This window comes from Athene cunicularia (assembly GCF_003259725.1).
Source record: "Athene cunicularia isolate RWA chromosome Z unlocalized genomic scaffold, athCun1 chrZ_part1, whole genome shotgun sequence".
NCBI classification, from domain to species: Eukaryota; Metazoa; Chordata; class Aves; order Strigiformes; family Strigidae; genus Athene; species Athene cunicularia.
In genome coordinates, this window is record NW_020799142.1 from 13,786,933 (window position 1) to 13,799,223 (window position 12,291).

The following is a 12,291-nucleotide window of genomic DNA, read 5'->3' on the forward strand; positions in this document are numbered from 1 at the left end:
TTCATGAACATTACAGGCTGAAATATATTCTTCTTATTTTCATACCAATAAACCATGTCCCCGTTCCAAGTTTGAAATGCAGAAGAAAAAGCTAAAAAATTGAATTTACTTACAGGCAGTTTAATATAGTGAGTAAAATCCTTTTAATTCAGTTCTCATATAGTTAAAAACATAAAACTACTCAAGAAGTGAGTCATTATTCTTTATCATCTCCATTTTTGTACTTAAATGAACAGTTTATGGCATATTCTAATACTGGCTATCTTGCATCTTGTTCAATTTTTCCTACACCCTAAAGATTGTGAATAAAATGTTGTATTTTATTGGTATTATGTCTCACCTTGTGAACTTGCAATGATGGCTCTTATTTAAAATATTTATTGCTTCATAGGCAGGAAATGCACAATATGGTGTATGGTTTTTGAACTGACTGTACAGAGGAACAGAAAAGTCACTTACTACTACATGCAATACCAAATATGTTTTAATCTCTTCCAGAATAGGATAGGGAAGTCTGCCTGACATTTTGGGATAAGCACTTGTTAGATACATACTTTTGATCCTAAGAATGGTGTGAAAAGCAAAGATGAAGCCATTTTCACAGATCTGAATTACTTAAGACAGACAAATGGTCACATGCTCCTATGAATGGTGCTGAAAAGCACAAAAAAGTCTGTCTCAAAGCATTCACATTGGTTAAACCCTTCTATTTGTTATTTTGCCAAAGTAATTTATAACCCCATGCCTGTAAAAGTTTCAAAAATTCTATTGTGAGTAGATGGCTTTGTTTTGAGGAAGTGTGAAGGAATCAGGTTAAATCCACTAGAAACACTATTAGCATTTCGCAAACAATGGAGACCTTGAGGTAATGCAATGATGTTCTAATTTATGATGAAAGTAGATGTTTCAAAGTTCAGTGAGAAACAAAAGTTCCTCATTTTCCTTCTAAATCTTTTCTTTCACTGTTCTCCCTTAGGTTCACTAGCTATGCCTCTTTATTACCATACAGCTGTGTGAATTGCTTTATTCTATTTTTCTCTCTCTTTGAAAAAACAATGAAAAATGTCACCATTTTTTCTGTCGGACCTGCTCATTGCACAAGTATCTTTTGATGGATAATAAAAGTGGCCTAATTAATGTCTCCCTTACCTTGCCTTATTGATCCTGCTGCAGCAGGCATGCTGGGTGCAGGAAAGAGTCATCCTATTCACAGCCTGTCTAAAGCTAATACAACCCCCATATTACTTTAAATGGCTCATGAGAACAGTGGGCTGGAGCTCTCTTTAATGGGCTCCCTGATACATGCATACAGGTCAAGCAAGGTTCTTCCCACTCTCTGAATCCCATACTGGCTCCCTCCTTATCACCACATCATATTTAAACTCTTTCCTCACACAGATAATTAAAAATAAATTACTCCTTTTCACTACTCTCCTCCTTGTCATACTATTCAAACTCACCGATGAATTTCTTCTATTAGAATGATCAATCAACATGTTCAATTTGCACATGTACTGTTCTCAGTCCGTGGATCGGAGATTTTAATCTTTGAAAACGGGTACTACATGCTGGCATACACCATATGCATTAGACTTGGCATGTACATAGATCACTAGTGCACTCACTACACACTGTGTTAATGGTATTTTTGAAGGATCAGATAGGAGATTAGTACTACTATTAAGATCTTCTTTCAAGCTGTGGATTCAAGGGCCAAAGTCTTAAAACTGCACTGTGTGTAACCGGCATGTAAGAAGTCTCTAGCAAAAGGTGGTAGTACTTAAACTGAAGCTGAACTTTTAGCTTCAACTCATCTGCATGAGATTATTCTGTGCTGCATCAAGAGAAGTGTGGCCAGCAGGTTGAGGGAGGTGATCCTCCCCCTCTGCTCTGCTCTTGTGAGACCCCACCTGCAGTCCTGTGTCCAGCTCTGGGGCCCAACAGAAGAAAGACACAGACCTGTTGGAGCAGGTCCAGAGGAGACTATGAAGACGATCAGGGGACTAGAGCACCTTCCTTAAAAGGACAGGCTGAGAGAGTTGGGGTTGTTCAGCTTGGAGAAGAGAAGGCTCTGGGGAGACCTTACATTGGCCTTCCAGTACTTAAAGGGGGCTACAGGAAAGATGGGGAGGACTTTAAATGCTTTAAACCTCAGGTTTTTATTATAACCTATAATTTTGATAAGTCAAAACTTCATGGATGACAAAGACCACGACTGTGGAATTTGTTCAAGTTTATGTAGCATGAATTATTCATTACCAGATCCTTACTTTCAATCATAGAATCATTGAATGTTTTGGGTTGGAAGGGATGTAATGGTTTAAGCCCTGCTGGGACCGGAAAGCATGTTGCTGTTGCCCCTCCCCAACCCGCAGCCGGTCGGTCTGGAAATGAGTCACAAACCTGGGCTAAATAAGAAGAAATTTAATACAACAGAGTGATAAAACAATCTGAACAACAACAGTAGCAATGATAACAACAATAAACAGCAATAATAGTGAATAAGACAAAAGATATATAGAGAAATACTGCTAACTGGTCACAGAAACAGGTTCCCGCCACCAAGCCCACCAAAGAGCAAGGTAAAAAGGTTCCGCCCCTGGACCTGACGTCAGCATGGTATGAATAACCCGGCTGGAGATGCCTTCCTCCTCTCTCTCTGCTGGGGAAACCTAACCCTATCCTAGCTGAACCAGGACATACTCCACCCCTTTATTCTATACCATCTGCGTCATGTCCAGCTGCCATTTAGCAGTTAACAATAACAAAACAATAATTTACACAGGCACAGCATAATTCATGGCATGTTCTCACCCAGAATCAAGTCCCCCTGTGGTACATGCCATTTAGCAGTTAACAATAACAAAACAATAATTTACACAGGCACAGCATAATTCATGGCATGTTCTCACCCAGAATCAAGTCCCCCTGTGGTACACACCGGACCTCTCCATTGTCCTGCATCACCCACCAGGTACACACAGGTCCTTGGGCAAAAGCAATCCCGTGGATGGGTTTGCCTTTACCTTTGCCTGGCGCAGGACTAAACCAGACCATTTTTCCCAATATATTCCTCATGCGCACCACAGGGACTTTGTTCCCATCTACAGCACGGGGAGGTTTCGACTGAGCCAGGCCAGCTTGACTGGCAGATCCTCTTGTGTTGACCAGCCAGGTGGCCTTTGCCAGATGCATGTCCCAGTCTCTGAAGGTCCCACCTCCCAGTGCTTTCAATGTGGCTTTTAACAGTCCATTGTAGCGCTCGATATTCCCAGAGGCTGGTGCGTGGTAGGGGATATGGTAGACATCACTTGATGCCGTGTTCTTCTGCCCAGGCATTTATGAGGTTGTTTCGGAAGTGGGTCCTGTTGTCTGACTCAATTCTCTCTGGGGTGCCGTGTCGCCACAGGACTTGGGTTTCAAGGCCCAAGATGGTGTTCCGGGCGGTGGCGTGGGGCACTGGGTAAGCTTCCAGCCATCCAGTGGTTACTTCCACCATTGTGAGCACGTGGCGCTTCCTGTGCGGGTCTGTGGCAGTGTGATGTAGTCGATCTGCCAGGCCTCTCCATATCTATATTGCTATTGGAATGGTTAGCAATGTCAATCGTGGCGTACCACTTGACTGCCTTCGACTCCAGTTCATACTGGAGCTCTAGCATGTCCGGCACTGCAGCACTCATTGCTGGCGTAACTTCATTCAGGCCACGGTAGTCCACCATTACCCTCCATTCACCATTAGGCTTTCTCACTGGCCATATAGGACTGTTGAAGGATGAGTGAGTTTTGCTGATCACCTTCTGGCTTTCTAGTTGACGGATCAGGTGATGGATGGGGATCAGGGAATCTCGGTTGGTGCGGTACTGCCGCCGCTGCACCGTCCTGGTAGCAATCGGCACTCGCTGCTCCTCAACCTTAAGCCGCCCCACCACTGAGGGATCCTCTGAGAGGCCGGGTAAGTTGACAACTGTTCAACCTCCTCCAGGACAGCTACACCAAAAGCGCACCGGTATCCTTTTGGGTCTTTGAAGTACCCTCTCCTGAGATAGTCTATGCCCAGGGTGCATGGGGCATCTGGGCCAGTCACAGTGGGGTGCTTATGCCAGTCCTTCCCAGTCAGGCTCCCTTCAGCTTCCAGTAGTGTCAGCTGTTGGGATCCCCCTGTCACTCCAGAGATTCAGATGGATTCAACCGCACTGTAGCTCGATGGCATCAGGGTGCACTGTGCGCCAGTGTCCACCAAAGCCTTATACTCTTGTGTGTCTGACGTGCCAGGCCATCGGATCCACACTGTCCAGTAAATCCGATTGTCCCTTTCCTCCACCTGGCTGGAGGCAGGGCCCCTCTAATCCTGCTCATCATCACTCACTTCTTACAAGAACAATTTACTGGTCCCCTCAAGAGGGTCAGACATAACGTTCACCATTCTATTCTGCCTGGGGGGTTTCTGACTGGACACTGGAGCTGCGCTCTTCTTGGAGGACTCCCCTTTTGTGATGGTCTTCCCTTTCAGCTGCTCTACTCGTGCAGCTAGGGCGGCAGTGGGCTGTCCATCCCACCTCCTCATGTTTTCTCCATGGTTGCAGAGGAAAAAACACAGGGTGCCTCATGGTGTGTGCCTTCTGCTGCCTTTCTCTTCGGTGGGGAAACGTTTACTTCTAACGGCTAAGACATCAGCCCGTGCAGGTGGAACGTAGGAAATGTCCTCTTCCATTTTTTGGACCCTCTGAGACAGTTCCTCCACAGCTGAGACCCAGGGATGTTGAGATGAAGGGAGATTTCCCTCATATTGCCGGAGCTTGCCAACCACTCCATCCACTGTTAGAGTGTGGGTGTCTGTCCACCAGGACACTATTGCCAATGCTTTCGAGTGTGCTTCTGGTGCGCTCTACAGGAACTTTCGCCACATCAGGTGTGTGCAAGGGGCCTGATCTGGGTCCATGGGTGATTGCTCATCATTCAGATCACCATAGATCATCTCAAACACAGCCAGTTCCCTGAGGTTCTGGATGCCTTTCTCAATGCTGGTCCATTTGCCCAGCTGACATAGGATATCATCCTTGTAGGGGTGCCTCTCCCTTACACTGAGCAGGAGTCGCTTCCAAAGGCTGAGGGTTTGAGCCTGTTTCCCTATTTTCCTATCAATGCCAGCATCCTTGGCCAAAGATCCCAGCTGCTTGGCCTCTCTCCCCTCCATCTCAAAAGCACTGGCTCCATTGTCCCAGCGTTGGAGCAGCCAGGTGCAAATCTGCTCACCTCCCAGGCGGCCAAAATCTCTCCGCATATCTCGCAGCTCAGTCGGGGACAGAGATTGGACGATCACCTCTGGTCCTTCCTCCTGTTCCCCTGATGGGCCTGGCTCATCCTCATCCCTCACTCTGTGAACTGACTTTCTGGTATATTTTGTTTTCTGTATCGGGGCGACTGACACTGGCACTGGCTGGCTCTCTGGCTCAGTCGCTGTGCTGGTGGAGGCGACTGAGACTGGCTCTGCCTGTGCCCCTGGTTCAGATATTGTTTCAGCTTCTGTGGCCTTTTCTCCCCCTTGAGGGCAGCGGGTGGTATTAAAGAGGACATGGTAGGCATGGGCAAGTCCCCAACACATCACAGCGATTGTGTCTCCTGGGTTTTGCCAGTTTGGTAACACACCCTTTCTAAGCACTCCATCAGCTTCTCAGGGCTCTGCATTTGCTCAGGAGTGAAATTCCAAAGCATTGCGGGTGCCCACCGACTCAGGCCTTTGCCCATCTTTTCCCACACCCCTTGCCACTCACTATTATCTGACCTCGGGGCAGGTTTCCGGGCACTGCTATTGTTAGAGAAATGCCGCATGGCCAAAACCGAAATCAGGCAGGCATTCAGAAGGCATTGTGCCACAATCACACTGGCCTGCAGGCTCCAAGAATAATTGAAACTCCCCAAAGCCGAGAGGATCTCTTCCCCTGGCTCACCCAGAGAGGGGGTGAGACCCCTAACAAAAGCCCAAACGGCAACCAGGTACCAGCCCGCCCCTCCTCCCCCAGCAATACAAAGGCAGCATAAGCATTCAATAGCCCGTATAACAACATAAGAACCTTTAAACATTTTCCACCAATAACAAACACCACCACAGGGATCATACACTGGATATAAGGAATAATCCAGCCCCACCACGCAAACAAGTGGGCCAGCATTGCAAACATTTTCTTATCAAACAAATACGAACAGAAAAATCACACACAACAGATTGCTCTATCACACGCTGGTCAGGGTCTGTCCCTTTTTATTCTTATTTCGTGCCCCACGTTGGTGCGCCAATAAGGGCTGTGCTGGTTTAAGCCCTGCCAGGACCGGAGAGCACGTTGCTGTTGCCCCTCCCTAACCCGCAGCCGGTTGGGCTGGCAGTGAGGCACAAACCCGGGCTAAATAAGAAGAAATTTAATACAACAGTGTGATAAACAATCTGAACAACAACAGTGGCAATGATAACAACAATAAACAGTAATAATATTGACCAAGACAAACGATATATAAAGAAATACTGCTAACTGGTCACAGAAACAGGTTCCCGCCACCAATTCCACCAAAGAACAAGGTAAAAAGGTTCCGCCCCGGGACCTGACATCAGCATGGTATGAATAAACTGGCTGGAGATCCCTTCCCCCTCTCTCTCTGCTGGGGAAAACTTAACCCTATCCTAGCTGAACCAGGACAAGAGACCTTAAAGATCATCTAGTTCCAAGTTCCCTGCCCAGTCCCCAGGTCAGGGACACCTTCTGCTTGACCAGGTTGCTCAAAGCCCCGTCCAACCTGGCCTTGAACACTGCCAGGGCGGGGACACTCACAACTTCTTTGGGCAGCCCGTTCCAGTCTTCACAGGAAAGAACTTCCTAATACCTAAGCTAAATCTGTCCTCTTTCAGTATAAAATCATTACGCCTCATCCTACTGCTATACTCGCTGATAAAGATTTTCTCCTCATCTTTCCTGTAGGCCCTCAGTAAGGTCTTCCTAGAACCTTTTCTTCTCCAGGCTGAACAACACCAACTCTGTCAGCCTGTCCTCATAGCAGAGGTGTTCCATCCCTCTGATCATCTTTGTGACCTCCTCTGGACCTGCTCCAATTGGTCTATGTCCTTCTTATGCTGGGGGCCCCAGAGCTGGACACAGGACTGCAGGTGGGGTTCCATGAGAGTAGAGCAGAGGGAGAGAATCACGTCCCTGCTGGCCACACTTCTCTTGATGCAGCACAGGACATGGTTGGCTTTCTGGGCTGTGAGCACACATTGTCAGCTCATATCCAGCTTTTCATTCACCAGTACCCTTCAGTCCTTCTCCGCAGGGCTGCCTTCAATGCACTCATCACCCCAATATTTTACTTAAGACTTGAAAAGAGAAGTATCTCCTGGGTTTTTATCAGGTATGTACTTAGATATACTGTGGTTTTAATATGCTTAGTATTGTATTTATACATTCTCCCTAAATATAGCAACATAAAAAAAACGTAGTAAGCACATTATATATACTACTGCATTAATTATATATTAAGAGGTTTTAAACAGACAATGGTTTTAGCTGCATTTAAGTGTGTTTCAATTTTACAGGACCTCACAGAATGTACTGAAAGTAGCCTCATCAAGCTGTTGCTGCTTTTAGAACACTGAGATTTTTTTCTCAGAAGTACAAACAACAGTTGTTTTCTGGAAGCTGGATTAATGAAGGATCATGATTAAAAGGGCTCTAGGTATCAACATAATCAGATCTTCAAGTTAGGCATTTACCAGGGGAACTGAAATTCAAAATAGGACTTAGAGAGAATTCCATCTATCTAGAATACAGAAGGTTAGAGGCAGGAGAATGGGATTCACAATAGTCATATGGTGACTGGAGGACACATCTCCTAAAGTATCAAAGGCATATCCAAGACTAGCATTTGCCTCTCTTCCCCTTCTCACCTATATCTCCAACCAATCCATGTTACTTAAAGATTAAATTTCTGTAAAATAGGAACTCAGAAACTCCATCTTCTGCATTTAAGAATATATTTAAATTCAGATAGAATCATTCAGGTTGGAAAAAACCTTTAAGATCACGAGTCCAACTGTAATATAGTATCTTCCTTTCACTTGACAGTAACGTGTTGCTGCCCCTTCATGTGCCTACATAATCACGTAGTGCTTAGGGCATTTCTGTGGACAAGAGAAATTTTGATTCTAGGATATGTTATAACCCTTTTCCTGGAAGCGCTCTGGCCATTAAACTGTAGAAAAAGATTACTGTGACCAATGCTAAGCACATGTATCATTATACATATCAGATACTGCTATTCTAAGGGGATTTAGGTGTCCAGGACCTTTGGAGAGCATAGGCCTAATTCATTCTATGTTAACAGTTCCTTCCTGGGAATAAAGAAGAAATATTTGGAGACCTGCAGCCACTCAATCTCCACTTTTTAAACAGTCACCTAGAGTCTGTTCTGGCAGCGCATGGGCAGTTTGCAGTGTCATCTGACTGTGCTCCCTGCCATCTGTATGATTTCCTAATGCCAACTGGTACTGCATACGGCCAGCTATGCTGGCTCTAGTCCATGTGAGGATTCCTGCACTAAAAGGGGAGTAGAGCACAGCAAATTCAGGTGCAGTATGGCTGTTGCAGCAGTACAGAAAAGGACTAGTAAGAGACTGGATTTATTCATAACAGTAGGTCAAAAACAAGGGGCTGGTAGAAAATTTTCATTGTTGAATCAGGACTTCATCCTTACCTGTTTGGAAGACTCTCTTTTTTAGGATTTGAGAAGGGCTAGGACTTTTTATGAGAACATGTAGTGACAGGACAAGGGGTAACAGTTTTAAATTGCAAGAGTGTAGATTTCGATTAGATATGAGGAAGAAATTATTACCTGTGAGGGTGGTGAGACACTGGCAGAGGTTGCCCAGAGAAGCTGTGGCTGCCCCCTCCCTGGCAGTGTCCAAGGCCAGGCTGGACGGGGCTTTGAGCAACCTGGGCTAGTGGAAGGTGTCCCTGCCCATGGCAGGGGGTTGGAACTAGATGGTCTTTAAGGTCCCTTCCAACCCAAACCATTCTATGATTCCATGACATTTTGTCCTTCAAATCCTTGATTTTAGGCGCACTGTGACTAGGTTACTGTGCAGTGGTTGGACTTACTGCTCTACTTTTCAGGAAGAAACAGAAATTAATCACAGTTGTTGCAATTGAAGATTTTTTAAAAATCTAATACCTTTGTTATGTTTGAAAAAATTTGTTACCCTGCTTTTGAAATCTACCCATTATTAATAAGAAGTAATTTCAACATATTTAAAAAGATTTTTTGTTGTATTCGCCGTACATAACAATCACATTGCTTTTCTAATATAGTGCTGAATTGTGCTTATATATAATGTTTTTCAAAGAGACAGCTTAATAGTCGTTACAAGCATCCTTTTGTACAAAAAAAGTTGTATGACTGCTATAATCACATTGCTGATCACTGATGATGCTAAGGATGGGAAGGTTTATGACTCTTAGGTTTGTGCAATAACTACTAGATTGCTTTACTTGTATTTGTTAAAAAGTTTAGGTGTGAAATATACTCACCTTTCTTGTGAGTAACAAAACAGAAAAATGTTGAATAAATCACATTGTGATCTGTATCTTGTTGTCTGAAGCAACTTGCACTATTTATAGGTTTAGAGAATGTCTCCTTTTCCTGCTGAGGGTACTTGGTACATGGAGGCTAGAGGGAACCTTCCAGAAATCTCCTTCTTACCAGTTGGTCACAGACAAATCCTGAAAAACTTCTAATGTTAATCTTCCTGTAAAGCAGTATATGCTAAGGCAGTTGCGTTATTTTTAAAGTTAATAAATAATTTAGTTAGCATCTACACAAGTCATGCCTTTGATTTAAATTACAGTAATAATGATAATTTAGCTACTGTTGCCAAAATATGTGTTAACCTGTTGGATTAACACTGTAATACTTGTATTTAGATATAATTTGGTTGTAAAAGTGCCTTTCACTTGAGAAGCTGTAAGTGCTTTGCACACTGAGCATTGTTGTTACTAGACTGAATGGAAAATGGAAGTCCTGAAGAACTTAATTTTAAAGATTAAAAATAATGACAATTTGACCTGTAAATCAATTTGAAAATAAGGCACTTTAGGAATAACAGATGAGGAAAGAGAAGGGTATTGTGATTTATACTATTGCTATCATTACACTATATTCCTGATTTAAGTGAAATTAAAGAAAAATACCAGTATAATTTGGTAATTTAATGCCATTATGTCATTTTTTTGTAGTTAAGGATTTAAATCACAGTCTAGATGACAAATTACTTCGGGAGCCTTAACTCCTAGATGAGTATAACATAATACCATCAGAAAATTTTGTAAGTCATGCAATTGCTGTTCCTGTAAAATTGCACTATATGCATTGGAAAAAATCTGTGATCATATATCTAATTATTAACTTCTATGTTAATTTAATTCACAAGTGTTTAAAAAGATTAAAAGTGGGGTCCAGTTCTTTTAAGAAGGAACCAGATAGGACCATAAATTGGTTGTAACTTTAACTTCTTGCAAACATTGTCTGCTTGATAAAAGAAAATAAGCATATTCTTCTACCCCCGAAGTCTAATTCAAATTATTTTAGAACTAGTTTAACTTCTGACAGCTGAAATGCATACATTAGCTAGCTAGAGCCATCTGCAAGGCAAACACATTTTTACCTCATATGTTTTTAATTGGAACGTGTTGTCTTTCAGGCATCATCAGATGCCATGCTATGACTGGTAATGAATTCTGGAATCATGTATATCCCCAAGGATTTCTAATCTGCATGGATTAAGGACAGTCTTTTGTAAATTTCAGTTATTTTCACACTTTGATTGTAAATCTAAACAGTATTTCCTGGGTAGCAATCTAGTTACAAGAAGAGTTATAATACCCCCAAACCAGGGATTATTTTAGGGAGATTGAGATTACATAGGATACTTTAAAGTATTATTTTTCACTTTTCATTGAAAAGGATGGTCATCTAGATTTTTACGTCAGTATCTAACATCATTTATTTTATACAGGTAATACAGTGAGGCTGCATGAGATTTCCTTTCTGCTCAGTCTGAATTTCATTCTCCAGCTCATGAACAGTGGAGTACATTATATGCTTAGCATTCTAATACTAATTTTTAATGACAGAGTAAAAATTATTTAACATAATTAATTTTTAATGCTTGTATAAATATGAAATGACTTATCATGATCTTTTTATTGGTGGCATTTACTTTTTTCTACTTCATTGTCTTGTTTGAGGATGAAAGATTACATGTGGAGTATATTTTAAGTGATTGCTTGATTATGTTTTAATGGCTTACTGGAAATGTAGAAATATTTCAACTGAACACTGAGAATATTTGATGGAAAATGAAATAGATTATTATTAAATTCAAATGATATCTAGTGAAAAGGCAGACTATAACTTTCTCATCCTAAAACCAAACTGCAAATTTAAATAAGCCATCACTAATACAGTATCATAGTGATATGTATCACTTGTATAATGTCAGTCTAGAAATCACGGAAACCATTTAACTTGTAAATAAGTATTTAGATGTTGAAGGAATGAAGCTGGAGTCTTTCCAGGTTTTATGAAGTAGAATGGACATTAAAAAATGTGGCTGAGGGAAGGCAGCATTGCTGATGAGTGCTAGAGGAGTTAGCATATGCTGTAGTACTGAGGTCTAGAGTATTACTGAAACTCAAAAACAACTTAGTTAAGTACACATAGTATACTGACTGCTGCTACAGTATTAAAGGAAGTGCTAAGAGATATATTTAAAATTTCAAACAATCCTGTGTGACTTTTTACAGTAGTAACACTTCTCATGCATCATGAGCAATGCTGAATGAAGAGGCATGCTTTCCTGCCCAAGGATTGATGTGTAAAGGCCTTATGCCTCTCAGAGTCCTTGGGAAAACAGGTCCAGGCAGGCTGAGCCAGGACCTTGAGGACTTTCATTGTCACAGATAGGACAAGCAGATAGGTCATAAGCCACTTTTCTGTTCCTGGTCTCATTTCCTACCAGCCTTATATCTGTTTTCTAGGCAGTGGTCAGGAAAAAAATAACTTTGTGACATTATCACTGACCTTCCTTTCAAGGCCAGACTGAAAGGCAATCAGTACCTGCCACTGCTACACAGTACCTCCCAAGCAGTGGTTGCTTTGCTGTCATTTGCTTATCTGCTACTTCACACCTTCATGACTTATTTCTTGCAAGAATTTTGGCTCCTGGAATCGTTTACAGACAACTTCTATACA